This window comes from Lissotriton helveticus, chromosome 1_1 (assembly GCF_964261635.1).
Source record: "Lissotriton helveticus chromosome 1_1, aLisHel1.1, whole genome shotgun sequence".
Taxonomy (NCBI): Eukaryota; Metazoa; Chordata; class Amphibia; order Caudata; family Salamandridae; genus Lissotriton; species Lissotriton helveticus.
In genome coordinates, this window is record NC_136057.1 from 194,370,048 (window position 1) to 194,394,368 (window position 24,321).

General features: G+C 47.0%; 1 long non-coding RNA gene across 5 annotated transcripts in view; it reads right to left on the reverse strand.

The window, feature by feature from the left end:
• LOC144784384 (uncharacterized) overlaps window positions 1-23,559 on the reverse strand; it is a 623,310-nt gene extending 599,751 nt beyond the window's left edge. For 4 of the 5 annotated variants that reach the window (XR_013601642.1, XR_013601653.1, XR_013601637.1 and 1 more), the window contains exons 1-3: window positions 23,308-23,364; window positions 22,905-22,967; window positions 22,616-22,789 (exon numbers count right to left, since the gene is read on the reverse strand). This is a non-coding gene — a long non-coding RNA (uncharacterized LOC144784384). Of the gene's footprint in view, window positions 1-22,615; window positions 22,790-22,904; window positions 22,968-23,307; window positions 23,365-23,472 lie in introns of those variants that run through there. The other variant, XR_013601650.1, reaches the window with a different exon arrangement.
• Window positions 23,560-24,321: the final 762 nt, after the last annotated feature.

The following is a 24,321-nucleotide window of genomic DNA, read 5'->3' on the forward strand; positions in this document are numbered from 1 at the left end:
AAAACACACAATTAGTGAATATCAAAGAATATAAACTACATTTTCCATGATGCTTAGCATCTGTCACGCCTCCTTAGCTCCCCAAAAGAGTCCTGAGCATAGTCTCTTCCTCCTCTTTCTTTGCTATTCAGATTTTTTATCTGCACCTAGAAAAAACAAATATGAACAACCCTTAAAATCTGCTTATTATAAAAGTCATTTTTTTATTATCATCAACGGGTGGGTTAAGCATGAACAATCATATTGTCACATAGCCGGGTGGGATAATCCTCCCCTCCGTGTCCTTAATAGAATTGAACATTCTTGGCGCGAATGCTAGTAAATTTTTGATTCTATTACAGGACCGGAGGCTTCGGATTATGCTAGTTTAACCTTTTATCAAAAACAACAGATGTCATGTCTCCCACCAGCTTATAACTGTTTGAAAGTCGATTCTGACGACCAATCAGCACAACACATGATGTCCTGAATATTAGATCCTAGCATATAGGAGTTTGATGCCATAGCATCACGCACTGAATGTGCTCCTAACATTTGAGTGTCAATACCAGCATCCTTCATAATGTACCGAAGCCATCTGGCTATAGTCGGAGCTGACACAGGCTTAAAAGGTTTTTGTACAGCAATTAAAAGTTGATTGGCACCTTCTGGTCTCAAAGACCGAGTACATTCCTCATATGTTTTCAAACATTGGACAACACATAACTTATCATTACTAGTAAAGGCAGACACTGTTGAAAACTCCTGGAGGAACCTTTGCCCTTCTGTTTGCTGCCCTTTTGCGTACTTCTCGCCGCACCCGCTATGCGGGTGCCGCTTCGGGTGTGTTGTCAGCGGGAGTTGCTGGGGTGTTGAGCACTCGCTGCTCAGGACGTTGTGGGGGCGTTTTTCCACCATCAAGGCAGCCTTGAGAGCGGCGCTGCAGGGACTCACTCTCCCAGGAGTCGCTGCTCGGCAGCCATCACCTGGTTTGCGCTGCCCGGCTGCCCCGCCCACAGGATGCCACCTGGATATAAATTACCCGCCACAGCCCCCCATCATCGGGACACTGTTGAAAACTCCTGGAGGAACCTTTGCCCTTCTTTTTGCTGCCCTTTTGCCTACCTCTCGCCGCACCCGCTCCGCGGGTGCCGCTTCGGGTGTGTTGTCAGCGGGAGTTGCTGGTGTGTTGAGCACTCACTGCTCAGGACGTTGTGGGGGTGTTTTTCCACCATCAAGGCAGCCTTGAGAGCGGCGCTGCAGGGACTCAATCTCCCAGGAGTCCCTGCTCGGCAGCCATCACCTGGTTTGCACTGCCCGGCTGCCCCACCCACAGGACGTAATACGTAATTTAAAGCTGACTAAGGCCCCCGCTGCGCGGGAGCGTCTCTGGGCAAAGCCCGGGCCAAGGGCTGGCCCGTTTAAGCCCGTTCAAGCCCGGATTAGGACGGAACGGGCGACCCCTCTTTAAGCTTATATGTGGCCTTGACTTGTGAGTACATTGTATTTAATTATTGTTACAGACTTGCCGCTTTTATATTCATGCCCCCTAAGGAGGCCAAGGGGAGAGCGGACACTGCTAACCTCACGGGAACCATGGACCAGTTTATAACGAGGATGAGCTGTGTTATCGATGAGGGGATCACGATAATGGAGCGACGAGTTTCCCAGGACCTCGCCAATGCAAGAAGGTCTTCAATGGGACATATTGCCAATGCGCAGACTCCTGTCCATCAAGGCCTTAATAGTGGTATTGGTGCATTGCCAATTATAGAACTCCCCATTTTACAGTTACCACCTTGTGATACATCCCAAGTTTCCTCTGGGGAACAGTCCACAGTTTCTGAATCGCTATTGCTATCTCCCCACAAGTTGCCCACTGTGCCCAATGTAGTTAAGGTATACAATACTAGACAACTGCATGAGAGAGACCCTGGGGCAATTCCTAAGTATAAGCAAGGGCTGTCAATTAACAATGGTGGAAAGAAAAAGAAAGCCCCAAAAAATATCAGAGTAATTCCAGCTACATTGGAGCAGCCCGTTGTGGGTGACTCTGCAAGCCTAGTTTCATCTATAGTTGAGCCAACACTCACTAGATCGGTGCATCAGGCCGCAAGTGGGAGGTTAAGCCAAGGCGACAGGGCAGGGGTGACGGACCCCGAGTCAACTGTTATATATGATACACTTAGACTTCTCTTACATCCACTGGAGGATAGAATGAGCAAGATTGAACAGCACTTAAAACGGATCGAGCGTGACTTTAAGGGAATCGCTGACTCCTTATTAAAGGATGCTACTCCTATGGCTACCCAATTACTAGATAAAGCCAGAGGAACAAATGCTCCGGTTGTCCTCAAGGACGCGGTAGCATTGAATGCTGTCCATAAGGCTCCAGTTGACCCCTTAACAAGGGTTCAGCAGCTGCCAATGTAAGTAAACCTTGCCAGCATAATGTACCTCAGGACAGCGAGGGTGGAGGGGTCCCCACAGCCCAGATTCCCAAGTGGAAAAATATCTTAAATCTACCCCCGGAAGTATGTCCATTTGTGGTAATTCTGGCAGGGGTTCCAGAATTGGGTAAGCATGAGGAGTCCCCTACAACACTGAGGAACAGGGTTGTCCATTGGTTAAACATAAACAGACCACTGCCTTCACACATAGTGTGTAAAATACTTATGGTTCGGAGGGTGCCTTGGGTTGGCAATTTGGCTTAAAATATAAGGGGGGGATTGCATTCTGATTAACTTTAATGACCCCATAACTGGCGAGTACATTTGTAACTGGAGATACGCCAGCCCAGGAGCGACCATCCGCTCTCTTCCACTGACTTATTTTTATCCCCCAGGTCATTTCACTCCATTAGCAGATGGCTGGACATTAGTGCAGCGGAATGGGAGGGGGCCACCCCAGGGGTGTTGGCCTAGGCCTTTTTTATCCTTGGACCCTATCCCCATCCAAAATTGTTTCAACTGTTTGGAGGCTGTTGACTGACTTCAGGATAGAGTAGGAGTATCGATTAGTTCCTTTTATCCCCTGGGTAGTCGCTCCCCCTTTCCCTCTGTACCATCTCAGTCTCTGGGCCCTGAGTTACCAATTCCTGTTACAGCGCCTCTGAGGGCTAATAACATCATTAGTCAGGATTTATATCAATCTCCATGTGCTCTAATCCCCTGTAATGATCCCATCAATAACTTTAAACTTGTTTCGTGGAATGTGGCGGGTCTGCGAAATAAGCTCTCATTACCGGATTGGAATGATTTTATTGATGGGTATGATATGTGCTTATTTCAGGAAACTTGGTGTCTCGAACCCCTGTATAAGCCAGGCTTCTCTTGTTTTCATGTACCTGCTATCTCGGTTGGTCGAGGTCGTCCCTCTGGAGGACTCATGGCATGGGTAAGGGCAGACTTTAACCTTAAGATTTCTCACCATACTTGTTCAACACTAGATGTTATGAGACTTTCCATCAAGGGTATGAATGGTATTATTACTTGGGAATTTTTTAATGTATATGCTAGAGGCACCCAAGGGGGGGCGAAATCCTCCACCATTTCTGCTCTCTCTGATTTGCTCCAGTTGCGTCCTTCTGATTCCTTAGTTCTGGTCGCTGGCGACCTAAATTATTCGTTCGAGCCTCTGGCAGCAGACAACATTCTTGGAGTTTATGAGGAAGATGCCAGATGGGGCATTCCATCTCTGTCGCTTATGCTGTGAAGAGATGGTCACCGGTTGTCATTCAACTGAATGCCTTAATGATAGAATCAGGACTAAGAGCTGTAAATGGGCACACTACCTCTGATGCTGGGGTGTGTGGGGGGGGCAAATACATATAACAGGGTTTCCTGTGAAAGTAGAATTGATTATATAATGGTGGATAGGAGGGCATGGAAGTTAGTGGAAGGTATGGCCATTATACCATCAGTAGACAGTGACCATAACCCCTTGTCCCTCACAATGGTGGATTTGTGGCAGAGGAAGGAGTACACCCCCTCCACTAGTTCGAGATTGTTAACCAAGACAGTTGTACCATCCAATTGTAATAGGTTTCTCAAGTGGCCAAAGTTTACTGTGGACGAGCAAAGATTAAGTGCATTGGAAGAAATCCTTAGTGAGCAGACCTTAAGGCTTTCTGCAGCATGTAAGGACGTGGCTGGGTCTGTGGCGGCAGTAACAATCTATGTTGATACTATAGATCAGATTGGTACTCTGTTTGTAGTTCCCAGTAAAAAGCGCCCGACGAATGTCAAGCCAGCGCAGAAGTGGTTTGATAGTAAAGGCATTATACTCAATGATAGTAAAAAAAACTCCTTCCAGAGTAAATACTATACCTGTAATGTCCAGGGACAGCACGTCTGAGGAACGCCTACATGCTGACAGGCATAGAAGCATCGCCAATTTGGCAAACAACTGTTTCCTGGATAGAAGATTATTCTCTGGCCAACTGTTGAAGAGGGAAATGACTAAAGACACATCCCATATGCCTGAGTATCTGGGCTTAGGGGGATTAGCCACCCTTATGCCCTTAAGAAGTTTACCTATCATAGGGTGCATGGTTTCCCATCTATTTGGCTATGACCCGCCGGGATGGCAGATCTAAAGTTATTTACTGAACGATAAGCCAAACCCCCGGCTGCCTTCTCTGATAGAAAATTTACAATATCGGGAAGTCCTGCCCCCACAGGATCCAGGTGCCGTTCCAAGCACCAACCCATCCAACCTTTCCAGGCTGAAGAGTACCGTTTCCTAGTTGAAGGGGCCCAAGCCTGCTTGATGAAGGCTGAAGCTGTCGCCAAAAAGCCCGGCAAATCCCACTGTTGCCGGAATGCCGCCATGCCATCAGTGACAACCGTTTTTCTGAAATCAACAGATGCTGTTCCATGTCAGGTCCCAGGAGTAGGGACGTCGACCATGAAAGCATCCTGGGAAGATCGCAGCTCATTTCCTACAACACCGGGAACCAGGGTGGCGATCTCCACAGGGGCGTCAACAAAATCACCTCCCCTCGTTGCTTGAGAATGTGTGACGTTACTCTGGGAATTAGAAGGAAAGGTGGGAACGCATAATTCAATGCCCCCGATCAATCCTGAAGGAAGGCATCTGTCACCTTCGCCGATGGGTCCTGCCTCCATCTGAAGAAGCTGGGAAGCTGCCGGTTGAGTCTGAAAGCAAACAGGTCAGTCTGACAAGGACCCCAAAGTTCCTGTAACCATTGGAATATACTCGGATGCAACTTCCAATCGCTGTAATCCCTGAGGTGTCTGGAATTCCAATCCGCTATGAGGTTGGATTGGCCCGGAATGTACTCCGCTATTACTGTGATCTACTGATTCAGGCAATAGTGCCAGAAGTCCTTGACAATCTCCACTAACAGGGACAATCGCGTTCCCCCTAACTTGTTTATGCACTTCACCGCTGAAACGTTGTCCATCCGAAGAAGGATACAACAGGAAGTTTGCTTGGGTGACAGAGTCCGAATCGCAAAGGAACCCGCTAGAAGTTCTAGACAATTGATGTGTAGTGATATTTCTTGGGGAGACCATCTTCCGCCTGTGGAAATGTCTCCACAATGCGCTCCTCAACCCCAACGGCTGGCGTCGGATTCAAGGATAACCTCGGGTTGTGAACCGAATATCGCTCTGCTGTTCCACGCTTCCACATGTCCCAGCCACCACTGCATCTCGTCTCTCACTTCTTGTGATAATGGTACCAGATCTATATATGACAGACCCTTCTGTAAGTGTTGATTCTTGACCCTTTGCAGTGCTATGTAATGCAGTGGGCCTGGGAAAATTGCCTGAATGGACGGGGCCAATGACCCTACTACTCTGGCTATAAGTCTGAGAGAAACCACTTGTTTGCTGAGAACTGCAGTGAGCTCCTTCTTGAGATTTTTCAACTTCGCCTTGGTAAGGCTTAGTTGAGCTGACTGGGAATCTATCACAAACCCCAGAAACTATGTCGCCTGCGATGGGGGTCAAAGCAGATATGGTGCGGTTGATCACAAAGCCTAGACTCTGCAACAGAGACATCGTCATCCGCAGATGGTGCTAGACCAGTTCTGCACTCTGAGCCATGATCAGGATGTCGTCCAGGTAAAAGATCATGCGTACCCCTCGCTCCCGTAAATGAGCGACTACTGGCTTCATCACTTTGGTGAAGCACCATGGAGCTGGGGAAAGCCCAAAAGGAAGGGCCAAATACTCGAACCACCGACCTTTCCATTGAAACTTACATCTATCTTTGGAGTCTCAGCTACTTTATCAGGCAGATCAGGACGAGGACAATCTGACCGTAGCCTGTTGCAGACCACTTTGTCGAAACCTTTGCACATGTTTCCGTGAAGGTATTCGGAAACTTCCAAAGCCCAATCTGAAGACCTTGGATGCACTATGTCATTAGGATTGAAGGTGAGCGGGGTATTGGCCAACCCCTCAGGGGCGGAGGAAGCTACCTTCTTCGCCGTTTTCTTGGGAGGTGCTTCTTCATCTGTAGAGGTAGTGTCCGTATCGGTGTCGGTAGTGTCAGTATCTGGGAATACCCTCTGCTTACTTTTCGCCTTGCCTCCAGTCGCATATTCATGTTCTCCAGCTGGGGCAGGTGTTGTAAATTCATACTTAGCTTTATATGGCTTCTTGGTTTCTTTAGTCCTTTCTTTGTGTTTCTATCTTCTTACCTAGCTGTGTTCTATCTGGTGTGTTGGGATTCTAGCCCTAGCAGTTGGTCTGTGGTCAGCTGTGAGGCTTTGTGCTCTGCTGTCTTATCTTATTCCTTGTAACTTAATAAATCCAACTTAACTACTGGAAGTCGTGTCCTGCTGCTTAATTAATTTATGTACAACATTTTGGCGACGATTTTGGCGACATCTGAAGCTGACCAGACCAGAGGAAAACCAGAGGAGCAGACTAAAGAACAAGACCTGAAGGAAGCCGAAGAAGAATAGCGCAGCGCAGCATGAGCAAGACCTCACAAATAAAGAACCCACCTAACTGCGGCTTGTAACAAGAAGAAAAGTAACTAAAACCTGTGTTTGCAAGAAAGTTTGAAGAAATTAGCCACAAACTAGAAGGAAAGTCTACAAAACAAGTGTAAAAGAAATCAGCCGCAAATTAATCCTGGTAAACGTGTGTTAATAAGCAGAAGCGCAAACAACTTGAAGAGACTGTTAATGCTTGGTAAAGAGATTGTTAACACTTTTAAATTTGACAATTATTTCCCTTTGAAGAACAGAAAGAGAATATGGACAAACAGGACGCTACAGCCACAAAAACCAAGGCATGAGGAATAACTTTTCGTTTCAGGTGCGAATTCCTACCCTGCGCTTGCCTGCCTTGTGCTAGATAATTCACTGGAGTCTGCCTTTCCGTAGTTGGGCAGAGTGATCCTCTCTCTCTGCGCTGTCATCTTCATACTGATGACGTAGTAGAATCTCCGTTGGTGCTTGCGGATAGTCAGCGTGTCACAGGTTATGACTCTCCAAGACTCCTCCTTGTTGCTTAGTTACCAGTGCTTGGCCCGAGATTCTTTCAGTACGTCTTCACGTTTTACGTAAAGCGGCCATTTTGTGTATAGTTTCTTCCTCAGTACTGCATATTAAACAAGCATTTACAATGCAATGGTCTCGGCAATATTATAGTTAGAGCTATTGGCATTTTTTTTATTTTTTTTATTTTTTATCCCTAAATAAATGGCATTGTCATTTCTATTGGCAATAGCTTAATTGTTTGCATATGTGAGACTTATTGCATTAGCAGAGAGAGAGTGAGGTATTGAAATAGAGAGAGAGTGAGGTAGTGAGAGAGAGAGTGAGGTAGTGAGATAGAGAGAGCTAGGTAGTGAAAGAGTGAGGTAGTGAGGGAGAGGGATGTTGTGAGGTAGTGAGATATAAGCAGAGAGTGATGTTGTGAGGTATTGAGATAGAGAGAGAGGTAGTGAAAGAGAGAGTGAAAGTGAGTTAGTGAGATAGAAAGAGAGAGAGTGAGGTAGTGAAATAAAGAGTGAGTGAGGTAGTGAGTTAGAGAGAGAGAGAGTGAAGTTGTTATGTAGTGAGATAGAGAGTGAGGTAGTGAGAGAGTGAGGTAGTGATGTTTTGGAGAGAGAAGTCGTGATATTATGAGGTAGTGAGATAGATAGTGTGGAGTAGTGAGGTAAAGAGAGTGATGTAGTGAGAGAGAGTGAGGTAGATAGAGAGTGAGGTAGTGAGAGACAGGTAGAGCTATTGGCATTGCTCATGACATTTTTATTCTTTTTTTAATGATAAATAAATAGCATTGTTATTTACATTGCCAACAGCTCTCACAGCCCACACAGCCCTCACAGCTCTCACAGCCCACACAGCTCACACAGCCCACACAGCTCTCACCGCCCACACAGCTCTCACAGCCCACACAGCACTAACAGCCCACACAGCTCTCACAGCTCTCACAGCCCACACAGTTCTCACAGCCCACACAGCCCACACAGCTCTCACAGCCCTCACAGCCCACACAGCTCTCACAGCCCACACAGCTCTCACAGCCCACACAGCTCTCACAGCCCATACAGCTCTCACAGCCCACACAGCTCTCACAGCCCACACAGCCCACACAGCTCTCACAGCCCACACAGCTCTCACAGCCCACACAGCTCTCACAGCCCACACAGCTCTCACAGGCCACATAGCTCTGGCAAAGTTAATACCAGCAGCAAACAAGCACTGACAAGGACAATAACGGCAGCAAACAAACACTGGCAAAGACAATAACGGCAGCGAAGAAGCAAAGGCAATACCAGCAGCAAACAAACACTGGCAAAAATATTACAATCAGGGGGGCAGGGGCATGAAAAACGGCACAATCAGGGGACATAAGGCACGACAAACGGCACAATCAGAGGGCACAAGGCAAGAAAAAATGGCAGAATCAGTGGGCAGAAGGCAAGAAAAATGAGTGCACAGCTCGCATAGCTCACACAGCTTTCACAGCCCACACAGCTCTCACAGCCCACACAGCCCACACATTTTTGGGTTTATAAAGATTTTTTTGTGATTGTTATATTTTTGGGGAAAGGAAAAATAGCCCTTGTTTCTGAAAACAATTGGCAAGAAAGTACAAAATGGAAAGTAAGAACTAGGATTAAAAAAATATATTTTTTTAAAGTTTCTGTGGATTTGCTCTATACCTTTAATGTTTGTAAAGCGTTTTGACAATTTGTTGTGTCTGGTTCATGCTGTACAAATCTGCAAATAAATAAATGTAAATATTTCATGGTCGATTATTTCTAGTTGCCTTCAACTACGCTCAATTCACAAGTGTGCTGCAGCAAAGAACATCAGACTGGGCTTACTTGCTGGACTCAAACTCCCCAGTACTCCAGCTGTACTCTGTCTTGAGCGAGGCTCCAGCAGCACCTTGGAAAGCTCCGTGAAGAATAAACAATAGAGGCAATGCAAGGCGAACAAAATAAAAGAGCAGGAAAGGGTGAGCAGACTGAGCAAAGGAGGAAGAGTTAAAACGAGAGAGAGTAAGTCAGAGAGGTAGGACCAGGGTAATTATTAGCTTAGGTAGAGAATAGAGATAAGAAGATGGTATGGAAGGACCACAAAAGTAAGGGAGGGACACGTCTAGGGAAATAATAGACTGGCTGTGGGAGGGACAGGAAGCAGAGACTGCGAGGGGAGTAAACACAAGAGGCATCCAGGCGAGGAGCTGTACCTGTGCCAGGTGTGTATGCCTCAGCCTTGACAGAGGGCAGCGGGTGACTGCACAGGCTGACTCAGTGCCAAATGTCTGATATTAGAAGAAAACACGAGACATGCAGTGGGACTGTAAGGGGTGGGGCCATGATCCGGGTCACACGCTTTCCCAGGATGTGCACATTTCAAACGCAGTTTCTATGACACAACTTCAGAAGCTATGATGAGGAGGGTGGAGGGTGTGAATTCTGAAATGGGTCAATTTTACAAAATGAAACCCAAAAAAAGATGCTTGCGCTCACTAGCTGGCAATGTGTCTTCATTGCAGAGCAACAGCGTAGTGCAGTGATAGCGATCAGTGTCTCAGCTAGTGCCATGCTCAATCAGCAGTGCATGTTGGTGCGTCACTATCTGCACGTGCCCGTGAAAATGTATGCCAGTCTCTGTTGGTCTGTGGTTAGTGAGTATTGGAGTATGTTTGTGTGCGTCTGTTTGTTCTGGTTGTCACACACAATCATTACATTCTTCAAAGAAAGAAAAGGTCAGTGCAGAAGCGCAGAGTCTTCTTATAAGCCACCCACGTAGAAGGGAACTTCTTTATTTCATGTTAGGCCGTTAGGTTACAGCACAGCAGGTAGGCCCTGTCAGGGCTCTATCCTCCCTCCAACTGTATCTCTTCTCTCCCCTAGATACTCTGGTTCCAGTGCATGATTCATGTTAGCATGCCAGATACCGGCTGGGACATACATGGGATAGGGACAATCAGGATCCTACAGTCAGTTACATGTTACACGAAAACAGAGAACAGTACCGGCGGTGCTGGTCATAACGTCATCTCACCGAAGGCAGTGGGGATAGAGAGGAGCTGAACAGCAGGGGGATGGAAATAACAATGGGAGACAAGGCAGGGGGCAGAGATAGAGCGACGGGGAGTGAAAACAGAGAACAGTACCGGCGGTGCTGATCATAACGTCATCTCACCGAGGGCAGTGGGGATAGAGAGGAGCTGAACAGCAGAGGGATGGAAAGAACAATGGGAGACAAGGCAGGGGGCAGAGATAGAGCAACAGGGAGTGAAAACAGAGAACAGTACCGGCAGTGCTGGTCATAACATCATCTCACCGAAGGCAGTGGGGATATGGCACAATCCTCGCATTCGTCCTGCAGCTCTCCTGAGGGTGGTGATAGCACAGACCGAGCCGCGGATGATGTAACGCGCGCTATCCTTTGCCCCCCACCGGGTTTGTTTGCATTTCTGTGAAGTCAACCGTGGTGATCAGTGCGTGTTACAAACCTGCAGTGACCCGATAATACGTATTCCGCAATCCTACTTTTCATTAATCCAGACATATAATGCGATAGAATTCTAATCCGATGTTGAAGCAGACCTGGCGGGTGTTTAAGTTGCGGTGAGTGGCGGCCTGACCTGTCTCTGGCCCACGGCTGCAGGCCTGGGCGGGGGGGGTCGGTTCGCGGCCTGCAGCTCCGGCAATCGTGGGCTGGGGGGCAGCTGCCCCGGAGTGGTGAGACCCTCCCTACATACCGGTGGCTCTTGGTGCTGGCATGGGAGTGACGGTGCTGAATATCGCCTGAGTCACAGCTGTGGGCGATTCATCGCAGCTGAGGCCCCCGCTGCGTCTCTGCAACATGGCAGCCAACACTGTATAGCGGCTGGTGCTGCCTGCTCTACTCCCGGGTAGCGAGCCTGGTCTGCCCACGGCGTCTACCGTGCGCTGGACCACTTCTACTGGGGCCCGGAGGCTGCCCGTGCCTACATCGGACAACTGGCATCAGCAGAGGGCTGAGGTGGAGACTCAGCAGCCCGTATTATCGGCGGCCTCCTGTGGCAGAGTGCGAAGATGTGCTGGCGTACTGAGACTGCCTGGAGGGGCTCCGTACAGCACCTACGTTAACTGCCCCCGAAAAGAAGACACTGTGCTGCGACCGAGTTGCGGTGAGTGGCGGCACGACCTGTCTCTGGCCCGCGGCTGCAGGCCTGGGCGGGGAGGGGGTTCGCGGCCTGCAGCTCCGGCGATCACGCCCTGGGGGGCAGCGGCCCTGGAGTGGTGAGACCCTCCCTACATATCGGTGGCTCTTGGTGCTGGTGCTGCGCCCCACAATAGGGTGCTGAGACCTGCGTGCTTCATCTGGCCATTCGAGAAGTGGATTGCGGGGCCCGGAGTGCCTGCGCCATTTTCACTCACAGCGAGCACGTGTGGGGAGCATTGAGTCGGAGAGCAGCCATTGTAGCCCCTTTCCTATCTAAGCCTGCGGCCCTGCATGGGATTCAAAACAATCAGGGGGAAGAAGGCAAGAGGACAGCGAGGAACGGCTCACCTTCACTGCGAAGGAAACAAAATGGTGGCCCAAAGCTCCAAAAATGTTCGGAATCGGGGGCGTGGTTTTGTGGTTCTGAGTGACAGACAACATCACTGTCTAAGGAACAGCAAAACTTACGCCCCCGAATCCGAAAGTGATGGGGCTAAATTGAAGTGACGGCTCTCTCCTCCAATGGCCGGCCTCCGTTTAGGAAGCCAGCCAATGGAGGAGAGACGAAAAGAGAGGCGGGATAAAGCAGCCACTCTAAGAAACAATAAGTCTCCGGACTTCCGGCCTGGCCTACGGCCAAGCACGGGTCCCTCGACCTAAAAAAGGAAACTGACAAATTTGGACTGATTGCGATGTCGTATAGACTGAGAGAAAGGAGGGCTGCCTTTACAAACATTCACTTATGCTGCAAGTTCGCACATCTTTAAGGTACTTTCTTCCCTTTGCCATCACAAGACTGCCTGCATAGATCGAATATTGAGAGAGAAGCACAAGGGGCTTGAATTAGATGCGGGTTTGTTATTTGGTCATTTCGACTTGCTCTTCATATTCACACGCATGCGGCGTTTTCGAACTTGAATGTCAATCTCAAACACTACCGATGTTAAGCACATATGTTGACAGTTTCCATACGCTGAGCATAGTCATTTCTTTCGAGCAGAGAGACCTGTCAAGTGTCGAAGCACAAATGAGTCAAAATTAAGTCTGTTAATCCTTTACTAACAGTGCCATCATGTGGATTTTCAAGGTACAGCAATTTTTTTTTTTATTTAAGATTAGTGCTGAAGGGAGAAGAAACAGCTTGAAAGTTAGTGTGAGGCAGGAAGGGAAAAAATGTTTGTGAAAGTTTTTAAGTGAGATGCCACTATTTAGACCCCTAACCTCAGGAAAAGGAATAAAGTTGGGTAATTTGGAAACTGACCATAAATTGAGGAATTTGAAGTGGCATTGAAGCAAGTCAAGGTAGTGCGCAAAAGCAAGCTTCAAGATAAATGAGGCAGAAGAAAATCAGTCCTAATTTGAGAATGAAGAGTTGTTCCTGTGCAAGAGTTAAGACTGTAGATTCAAAGAGATGAATTACTAATTGCAATATTGAAATCGAGGTCCCATAACCAGGAGGGGACAATGGTCCCAGAAGTGGTCTCATGTGAAGGTGGCTCCAGTGCCACAGTAAATCTGGATGGAGACTCCTGTGGTTTAAGGGGACATATGTTTAAAAAAAAAAAGAGAGACGACAAAGTAAATTCCAGGACCCGTTGAACCAAGAGATGGGTGGGGACAGAAAATGTCCCTGGACTGGTAGGGAACAAAGTAAATTCCAGGACCCGCTGAACCAAGAGATGGGTGGGGACAGAAAAATGCCCCTGGACTGGAAGAGAACAAAGCAAATTCCAAGACCCGCTGAACCAAAAGATGGGTGGGGACAGAAAAATGCCCCTGGACTGGTAGGGAACAAAGTAAATTCCAGGACCCGCTAAACCAAGAGTTGGGTGGGGACAGAAGAATGTCTCTGGACTGGAATGGGACAAAATTTCCAGATTTAGGACCGGGAGAGGACAAAGGATGTGCCAGGACTGGAGGAGGAGTACCGGGAGTGGACAGATAACGTTCCAGGACCGGTGGAGGACAAAACTCTTACAACCTGTACCGGGAGTGGATGAAGAGAGTCCCAAGTCCGGCAGGGTTCACGACCATGGTTCGTGAAGGACTAGAGCTTGAGAAATTAAATGTAAGAGATTTCGGAAGCCTAAAATCAATTTGAGGCTCTTAACCCGAAGAAAAGATCCAGAACCTGTACACCTGGTTCAGAACTAACTTTTGGACTGAAAGAATTCTAGTTCCAAATTTTTCTTCTGGAGTATTCTTCCAGAACTGTTGTATCTTCTAAATAGTGAATATCTGCGATGGACAATTATTATTGGAGAAAGTGAACTCTCTGTTTCTGTTTTTGGTGGCCACGATGATGGAACGTAGAGAGTGCACTGGCTCTTCATTTTTGTCAATTGAAGGGGAGAAGGTGGTCATAGTGATCTTCATCTTATTTCAGTTCTTGATCCTGATTCTTTTCTCCCTGTTCTGGAAGTTCATGAGGTCTTCGACCTCCTAAGTGTTATACGTTTTCTTCTTCATGTTTTCCATGCTTTATCTTCTTATGTCTTTGAGGTTTTCATTTGTGTTGTTTGTAAGGGGGGAAGATGTGTTGTAAATTCATACTTAGCTTTATATGGCTTCTTGATTTCTTTAGTCCTTTCTTTGTGTTTCTATCTTCTTACCTAGCTGTGTTCTATCTGGTGTGTTGGGATTCTAGCCCTAGCAGTTGGTCTGTGGTCAGCAGTGAGGCTTTGTGCTCTGCTGTCTTATCTTATTCCTTGTAACTTAATAAATCCAACTTAACTACTGGAAGACGTGTCCTGCTGCTTACTTAATTTATGTACAACAGCAGGCAGCATGGACTCTCTGACGCTGTGCCGGGAGTTGGAGGAGTAGACTTGGATTTTTCTTTAGTAAAACCGTATCGTTTTGCAAAGCTTTCAAGATGCTTAGTGATAGGTTTAAGTGCAGCAGCTAATGCCTGTTGCACAGTATGAGGGACTGTGCTCTCAATGGCCTTATTCACCGAGGATTGGACAGAAGCGTCCAGGGCCTCCACAATATTATCCTCAAGGACAGTCTCCTGCTGGCCTTCATAATAAATCTCCTCCTGGTCATCTTCATATCTCACCCAGTCATCCATTCTGGTTATAAGGCTGTGGTGAGGACTGAAACGGGTCATGGCGGCATGGGATGCAGGGCAATAACTTTAATTAATAAATAAGCACATAAGAAATTGGGTCCGCGTGTCTATCCTGATCCGTTGTGTGGCATTGGATTGTTGGTGGATGGAGTACTGCAATATATATATATATATATATATATATATCCGTCATTTCAGGAAGCACAAAGGAGGAATCCACACAGAAGATCAATGGTTGAAGTGCTTTCTTTAATTGAGCAACCTGCCAGCAGTCATCTCGCTCACACCCAGGCATCTCATGTTTCTCCAAAGCCAGACGCGTTTCAGGATATTATCTCCTTTCCTCAGTGGCAGCGGGGAGAAATGAAAAGCTCGCTACACACGTTCAGTTTATATTCCTAACACCTGCCACAGTGGGCGTGGCGCTCTCGCAGCCTCCTGGTATTTGTAGTCCGTGTGTACATAACTCCCCTGTGGGTGCGCTATTCATTCTCAATTGTCCCAAAATAATAACTCATGTGAGTTGATGTCCTGTTTGAAAGCACTGTGACTGCCCTGCTTTTCAGAAGTCCAAACGCACTGATGCAGGTTCCCGCCCTGAACAGGCTCCTGCAACTCTTCCGCCCGTCACTCCTAACCTCAATGTGAAGCCAGAACGGGCCCGCCTCTCAACAGTGGGTTTCCTCGCCGGCCGTGCAAGCCGCATAAATCCGTCATTTCAGGAAGCACAAAGGAGGAATCCACACAGAAGATCAATGGTTGAAGTGCTTTCTTTAATTGAGCAACCTGCCAGCAGTCATCTCGCTCACACCCAGGCATCTCATGTTTCTCCAAAGCCAGACGCGTTTCAGGATATTATCTCCTTTCCTCAGTGGCAGCGGGGAGAAATGAAAAGCTCGCTACACACGTTCAGTTTATATTCCTAACACCTGCCACAGTGGGCGTGGCGCTCTCGCAGCCTCCTGGTATTTGTAGTCCGTGTGTACATAACTCCCCTGTGGGTGCGCTATTCATTCTCAATTGTCCCAAAATAATAACTCATGTGAGTTGATGTCCTGTTTGAAAGCACTGTGACTGCCCTGCTTTTCAGAAGTCCAAACGCACTGATGCAGGTTCCCGCCCTGAACAGGCTCCTGCAACTCTTCCGCCCGTCACTCCTAACCTCAATGTGAAGCCAGAACGGGCCCGCCTCTCAACAGTGGGTTTCCTCGCCAGCCGTGCAAGCCGCATAAATCCGTCATTTCAGGAAGCACAAAGGAGGAATCCACACAGAAGATCAATGGTTGAAGTGCTTTCTTTAATTGAGCAACCTGCCAGCAGTCATCTCGCTCACACCCAGGCATCTCATGTTTCTCCAAAGCCAGACGCGTTTCAGGATATTATCTCCTTTCCTCAGTGGCAGCGGGGAGAAATGAAAAGCTCGCTACACACGTTCAGTTTATATTCCTAACACCTGCCACAGTGGGCGTGGCGCTCTCGCAGCCTCCTGGTATTTGTAGTCCGTGTGTACATAACTCCCCTGTGGGTGCGCTATTCATTCTCAATTGTCCCAAAATAATAACTCATGTGAGTTGATGTCCTGTTTGAAAGCACTGTGACTGCCCTGCTTTTCAGAAGTCCAAACGCACTGATGCAGGTTCCCGCCCTGAACAGGCTCCTGCAACTCTTCCGCCCGTCACTCCTAACCTCAATGTGAAGCCAGAATGGGCCCGCCTCTCAACAGTGGGTTTCCTCGCCGGCCGTGCAAGCCGCATAAATCCGTCATTTCAGGAAGCACAAAGGAGGAATCCACACAGAAGATCAATGGTTGAAGTGCTTTCTTTAATTGAGCAACCTGCCAGCAGTCATCTCGCTCACACCCAGGCATCTCATGTTTCTCCAAAGCCAGACGCGTTTCAGGATATTATCTCCTTTCCTCAGTGGCAGCGGGGAGAAATGAAAAGCTCGCTACACACGTTCAGTTTATATTCCTAACACCTGCCACAGTGGGCGTGGCGCTCTCGCAGCCTCCTGGTATTTGTAGTCCGTGTGTACATAACTCCCCTGTGGGTGCGCTATTCATTCTCAATTGTCCCAAAATAATAACTCATGTGAGTTGATGTCCTGTTTGAAAGCACTGTGACTGCCCTGCTTTTCAGAAGTCCAAACGCACTGATGCAGGTTCCCGCCCTGAACAGGCTCCTGCAACTCTTCCGCCCGTCACTCCTAACCTCAATGTGAAGCCAGAACGGGCCCGCCTCTCAACAGTGGGTTTCCTCGCCGGCCGTGCAAGCCGCATAAATCCGTCATTTCAGGAAGCACAAAGGAGGAATCCACACAGAAGATCAATGGTTGAAGTGCTTTCTTTAATTGAGCAACCTGCCAGCAGTCATCTCGCTCTCACACCCAGGCATCTCATGTTTCTCCAAAGCCAGACGCGTTTCAGGATATTATCTCCTTTCCTCAGTGGCAGCGGGGAGAAATGAAAAGCTCGCTACACACGTTCAGTTTATATTCCTAACACCTGCCACAGTGGGCGTGGCGCTCTCGCAGCCTCCTGGTATTTGTAGTCCGTGTGTACATAACTCCCCTGTGGGTGCGCTATTCATTCTCAATTGTCCCAAAATAATAACTCATGTGAGTTGATGTCCTGTTTGAAAGCACTGTGACTGCCCTGCTTTTCAGAAGTCCAAACGCACTGATGCAGGTTCCCGCCCTGAACAGGCTCCTGCAACTCTTCCGCCCGTCACTCCTAACCTCAATGTGAAGCCAGAACGGGCCCGCCTCTCAACAGTGGGTTTCCTCGCCGGCCGTGCAAGCCGCATAAATCCGTCATTTCAGGAAGCACAAAGGAGGAATCCACACAGAAGATCAATGGTTGAAGTGCTTTCTTTAATTGAGCAACCTGCCAGCAGTCATCTCGCTCACACCCAGGCATCTCATGTTTCTCCAAAGCCAGACGCGTTTCAGGATATTATCTCCTTTCCTCAGTGGCAGCGGGGAGAAATGAAAAGCTCGCTACACACGTTCAGTTTATATTCCTAACACCTGCCACAGTGGGCGTGGCGCTCTCGCAGCCTCCTGGTATTTGTAGTCCGTGTGTACATAACTCCCCTGTGGGTGCGCTATTCATTCTCAATTGTCCCAAAATAATAAATCATGTGAGTTGATGTCCTGTTTGAAAGCACTGTGACTGCCCTGCTTTTCAGAAGTCCAAACGCACTGATGCAGGTTCCCGCCCTGAACAGGCTCCTGCAACTCTTCCGCCCGTCACTCCTAACCTCAATGTGAAGCCAGAACGGGCCCGCCTCTCAACAGTGGGTTTCCTCGCCGGCCGTGCAAGCCGCATAAATCCGTCGTTTCAGGAAGCACAAAGGAGGAATCCACACAGAAGATCAATGGTTGAAGTGCTTTCTTTAATTGAGCAACCTGCCAGCAGTCATCTCGCTCACACCCAGGCATCTCATGTTTCTCCAAAGCCAGACGCGTTTCAGGATATTATCTCCTTTCCTCAGTGGCAGCGGGGAGAAAGGGTAGCCCAGGACACACAAGCGCTGAACGCGTGGTCGGTAGACAGCCTGCAAAACCGCTATGCTGGCATAGGTCCTAACAGTGTGTCTCGGTCCTGATGAGAACCCCATTACTGGTTGGGGTTTGAAACGCGCAGACCCTTCTAATTTACACCACCAAACATTTGTATCTTATTGAAGCATGCTAAATACAGTAGAATATTTTGCTGATTGGAAGTCATGATATTATGCATGTAGCTGAATAGGTAAAAATCAACACTCTGTTTGGTAGGTGTAAGGGCCTTGTTTTCAAAAGAAATCTTTTTTTTATTGTCCCAAAAGGACTTTGTTGTGTCTTATGTATGTGGATTGTTTGATTGGATGTGATAGTGTGTTTTGAAATAGGATGGCGAGTGATTGAGAATTGTTATGTGTTGAATGTATTCATTTCATGGTGGTTGTAAATATTTGTATAGACAATTGTTTGTATAAATATGTTCCCTGTATATGTATGTCTACTGAGAAATTATGAACAATTACTACTAATGAGCTTAAGGTTGCTCGGTTTTGATATTCTTGCACCTTTGAATTTAATTGTTTAAATCTTTATCAGTATTGGCATTTTGGTTGTTGGTTGGCATAGGGGGGAGAGCATCCCATCACAGCGCGTGAGGCGCGCGATCACTCCGCATTCATGAAACAAGCAAAACAATCAAAACGTCAAATTTAGCACGAAATCGCAAATATGAGCACATTAAAGGCAGTGAAATAGTCTCAAACGATCCACATGTATCAAATTAGCATTACAATCTGGCAAAGCAGCACAATCAAAACGCTGTGAAAAGCATTCGAGGAGGTACTTAGCTCGTGCTGTGAACAGCAAAGAGAGAGGAGGAAGAGACTATGCTCAGGACTCTTATGGGGAGCTAAGGAGGCATGACAGATGCTAAGCATCATGGACAATGTACTTTATATTCATTTATATTCACTAATTGTGTGTTTTCATTGGCTGCTGTGTTTTACAGTAAAAAAGAGATAGCATAATCCATAACCTCCGGACCTGTAATAGAATCAAAAACAGCTAGCCCGATTCAGAGTGTTCAATCCCTACCCACTTCCAGCAGGTCTACCCCTTCTCAATGCCCTCTGACCCTTACATCAATCACAACCTGTCCATCCAGTTCAAAGTATTTCAAGCCCACTCACATTCACCAGAACCAGTGTGGCCCTGCCACGCCCATTCTAGCCCCATTAACCCCTAACACAGGCCTGGGCCTGTCCATGGCCTGTCCAGTTCAACTCGTAGCCTCATTCAAACTGAATCAGCCTGGTGGTGTCCAGTCCCATTCCCAAACTGAACAAAGCAGTCCTCACACACCATAAATATTCATACAACCCTGGCAGATCGAGCCATTCCAGGTGCATGCACACCCACCAGAACCAGCCATTAGTATTGCTAACTGCCTATTGTTTATTGGCTTGAACAGTACATTAATGTCCCAGCATGAAAAACTAGAAAATCGCTTAAAGCCTTTATTTTATCCTCACGTCAGTGCATATTTAAAACTGCAAACATAAGAATAAAGGAATTTAAAATGTACCCCAGAGCTGCTTTAATGGCTGGCGCTAATAAAAGCAACCAAAGGAAGAAAAGTAATGTTAAAATGAATACTGACTATTAAGTATAAAGACCATTTTATCATGTGAGGGCCTTTGCAGAATTTTAAAACAGTTCAATGGGAAAGGAGGTGATGCGACTGGCCTATCTCACTCCACCTTGACCCATTCACAGCACATCTCACCAGTGACAACAAGTAGTGCCTAATAACTTACTGCCAAGTCATCTAATCACTGCACTGTATACAATCTAGGGATGCAATACTAGCATAGATGGTTACTAGACGGCCCCAGTCACTAGAGGTCCCTTATCAAGTCAGCCAGGCACAACACTGTATACAGACTAGGAATGCACTACTAGTAGAGATGGCCACTAGACGCCCCAAGTCAAGTCAGCCAGGCACAACACTGTATACAGACTCGGGACTCACTACTAGTATAGATGGCTACCAGAGGCCCCCAGTCAAGTCAGCCAGGCACGCACAGTATACAGACTAGTGATGCAATACTGGTATAGATGGTCACTAGAGGTATCTAATCAAGCCAGCCAGGCTCCACACTGTATACAGATTTGGGATGCAATACTAGCATAGATGGTTATTAGAGGTCACTAATCAAGTCAGCCAGGCTCCACACTGTGTATACCACAGGGGTGCAGTGCCAGGTTCGTCACTAGGGGTCCCTAATTAAGTCTGCGAGACACTGCACCATATATACCCCCAAGGGTGCAGTGCCAGAGGTTCTCACTAGGAGCCAGTGCAGTCCTGCACATCAGAGGTCTTCAATGTGTTTTGCTCTGAGCCCCCCTAATCAAACTGTTTTGAAGTTAGACCCCCTCCTTCCAAAACTATATGGTAAGGTTTTTGGAGTGGAAGGTGGAGGGATGATCACAGGGGGTGGGTTCATGAGATCATTTTACGGGTGCTCCCCTACAGCGCTGCGCTAGCGCTGGGATGCTCTAGGGTTACTACGCGCTCTATAAAACCTTAAAATAAAATAAATAAATGCAGCTTGTAATCCACACTAAATGTGTGAAAAAAGCAAAAGCATTAACAAGATCAGAATTGACCAAAAACACTACTGCCCACACTTGTGGTGCTGTGGGCCCCAATGTACTCCACCTGCTGCACTAATGACGGCCGATGCCCTGAGAAGCAGACTGTCTCTGCTTCTTTCACTTCTTGCCCACCATGTCGGACCATCACTTCAATCTTGAAACAAGTCTCTTTCTGAAAGAAAATGAGCTACAGCATGCTAACCCCTTTTCTGCGCCAGGAGCGCCATCTGCCCTGAGACTAGCACGGAAAATTAATCCCCATGTCCACTTTTTATTGTAAAACATTCATAAGTGTGCTGCAGAGGGCCCCTGGGTAAAAGTGTCACTGCACCAGTTTGCACCAGTTTCACTAATGATAGCTTCTGCCTTCCTCTCCCCTACCAGCACAGGCTTCCATCTCACACCATCCTTCTCCCTCTCATCTCTCAGAGTCCCTCTCCCTCCCTTCCCTCATCGTCCCGTTCCCTCCCATCTCTCATCATCTCTCTCCTTCCCTTCTCTCATCGTCCCTCTCCCTCCCTTCTCTCAGCGTCCATAGCCCTCCTTTCTCTCATCATCACTGACCCTCCCTTGCCTCAGCATCCCTTTCCCTCCCTTCTCTCATCGTCCCTCTCCCTCCCTTCTCTCTTCATCCCTCTCCCTCCCTTCTCTCATCATCCCTCTCCCTCCCATCGCTCATCGTCCCTCTCCCTCCCATCTCTCAGCGGGCCTCTCCCTCACATCTCTACTCATCCCTCTACTTCCCGTCTCCCATAGTCCCTCTCCCTCCAATCTCTCATCATCTCTCTCCTCTTCTTTCATCGTCCCTCTCCCTCCCTTGAATATTACCTATACTAGTGAATCAGATATGGCTTGCGATCAAAGAAGCAAAGGCAAGATTTGGGCGGCTCTGTTAAACTGGAGGGAGAAGGAGAGCGGGTCCTATGATTAAGCCAATGTACCGTCAGTCCTGGCCTCCTAGGTAACATCCCTGAGCCGTAAGAAATTTGAACAGGATTGGGAGAAGATAACGGTATTATCTTGGAGGGAAAGCTCCTTTTTTCTCCCATTGCCTCTCCCAAGGGCTGGAAAAGGATGGCATGGAATGATTGGAGGAATCAAAAAACAAACCGGGAGGATAGGGTCAAAGGGAAAGGATTTTTAGAGACCTACTACTGGTTCACTTCCCCAGTAACAACACATAAATAACAAGCAAGAACCTAGGAGGTCTATGGGCCAGGCAACTAGCTGGCTAAACTGTCAAATCTATCTTTATGACAGATGGTGCTGCAGTCACCATATAGTAATATAAAAAAGAGAAGGAGAAACAAATGTGTAAGTAACCAAAGAATGAGAATGACAAAGACTTAATCAAGAACTGGTCAGACTAGATCCAGTACACATATTGTTTGTGAGTAACCATCAAAAAACCAAGTGATCAGTCCTATCATTTGGTCGTTCACACTGTGACCAGGCGGGTCCTTGGATCATCTAGACCTCGTGCCACACAGTCAAGGTGAGTACTGGATATGGTCCACAGTCAAAATTGGAACTACCAATTGTTGGTCTGATAGTGATGGCTCAAAAAGGTGATAAAGTACAGTGCAACAAAACAGAAAAGGTGGTGAATCTAAAATAGGGTGATATGTCTAAACAACAACTTTAATCGAAACTAGGCACATCCCCTAACTAAAATAGGAACAGCACAAACGACAGTATGGAACAATGACTATCGCAAAACGGGCCGACATGTTTCTGCCTACCGGGCATAGAGTCCCTTGGCATTCATCAGGGCCACTGCTCTCAAAAAGTTGCTACTGTTGGAATGTGTGTGAAAACAATAGTGAAAGCACAACAAAGTTTCAAGGTAGGAACGATACAACCTGTACCTACTGTTCAATTACTCATCCTCCTAGTCAGTGGACGTTCAAAGTGATCTAGAAAGACACATATATTACATTCTTATGATTAAGTCATACACAAATGCTCTCTGCTTCTCTTACATCTCGAATAATTAATTCAAAAGAATCATTTTAAATTTTGCTTGCTCACCCAGCATGACAGGGGACTGGACCTCACCTCACCTGGACCGTGCTCAGGTATACGAGGCCCGCACTGTGAAACAGATAGATGTGAACAGGAACAGATATCAAAACTCAGTCATACTCACAGAGTCTAAGATAATCTATTTATTCCCCTATTCACTATATTACATCTGTCCCATAAAGAACTCAGTGGAGGAATAACAACCTTGAAATATGACTGGACACCCATTATACAAGTAAAAGAAACCTGACTATCGGTCAACCATTCTATATACACTGTCAGACAGTACAGGTAATCATGAGAAACAAAGAATCTGAAACTGCTGACTGATTTAAAAGAAAGAGTCATACATTTCTTACTAAATGCCCCTCCTAACGTCAGTTCAAAAGAAATCCACTCCTAAACTCACCTCTCCGTCGGTGCCACCAAACTCGCCTGAGACTTGGGGGAGGCACCGAACTGGAGGGGGTGTGGGGTTAAATAACAGAACAGAGGAGGGAACTACTTCACCTTCGTATTTTAAAAGTTATTTTCATTAGTAAAAACGGTGTATACCAGGAGTTATGGACAATACCTCTCTCTTTCTGCATAGTGCTAGATGAAGATATGTCCAGCAATCATGGCAAGATGCTTCAATCCTTAGCGGACTCATCCGCATTTGCTCACAGGCATAAACAACAAAAAACAAAAAACGAGAGCCAGTATCACTCCGCCGGACTACGAAATGACGTCAGAACGGCCATTATTGTAGTTCTGGCAGAGAACAGAGAAGGGAACTACTTTACCTTCGTTTTTTAAAAAGTTATTTTCCATTATTAAAAACGGTGTATACCAGAAGTTTTGGACAATCCCTCTCGATTTCTGCATAATGCTAGATAGAGATATGCCCAGAAAACATGGCAAGATGATTGCTCACAGGCATTAACTGACTAACATCAAAAAACGAGAGCCGGTATCACTCCGCCGGACAACAATAGGACGTCAGAACGGCCATTATTGTAGTTCTGGTGGTGCGAGCGCTCTGGGCTGGAAACATACTGTATATAACGAACCCTAACAATGTTAGGGAGCTGTTGGGAACAGTCCTCACCAGGTAATTACGTTAGTGAGACTAAAACCCAGTCATGTGTGGTAGCTGATTCCAAACATACAGTCCTGTATTCAAATACAGGAGAAAACCCAGAAGCTGCAGGGAGGACATAGTGATAGTGCTGGTTGGGTATAGGATACAGCAATATAGGATAAGCCCAAAAGGATATAAGGATAACCTCATCCATGAAACCCTGATCAAAAAACCTGTAAGTGCCATAAGATCTTACAGAAACATTGCACAAATCAAGTCATTGGCACACAGATAACACTCTTATCATGTACATATAGAAAAGAAAAGCAAGTGACTAAAGGCGAAAGCAATAGCCATCTG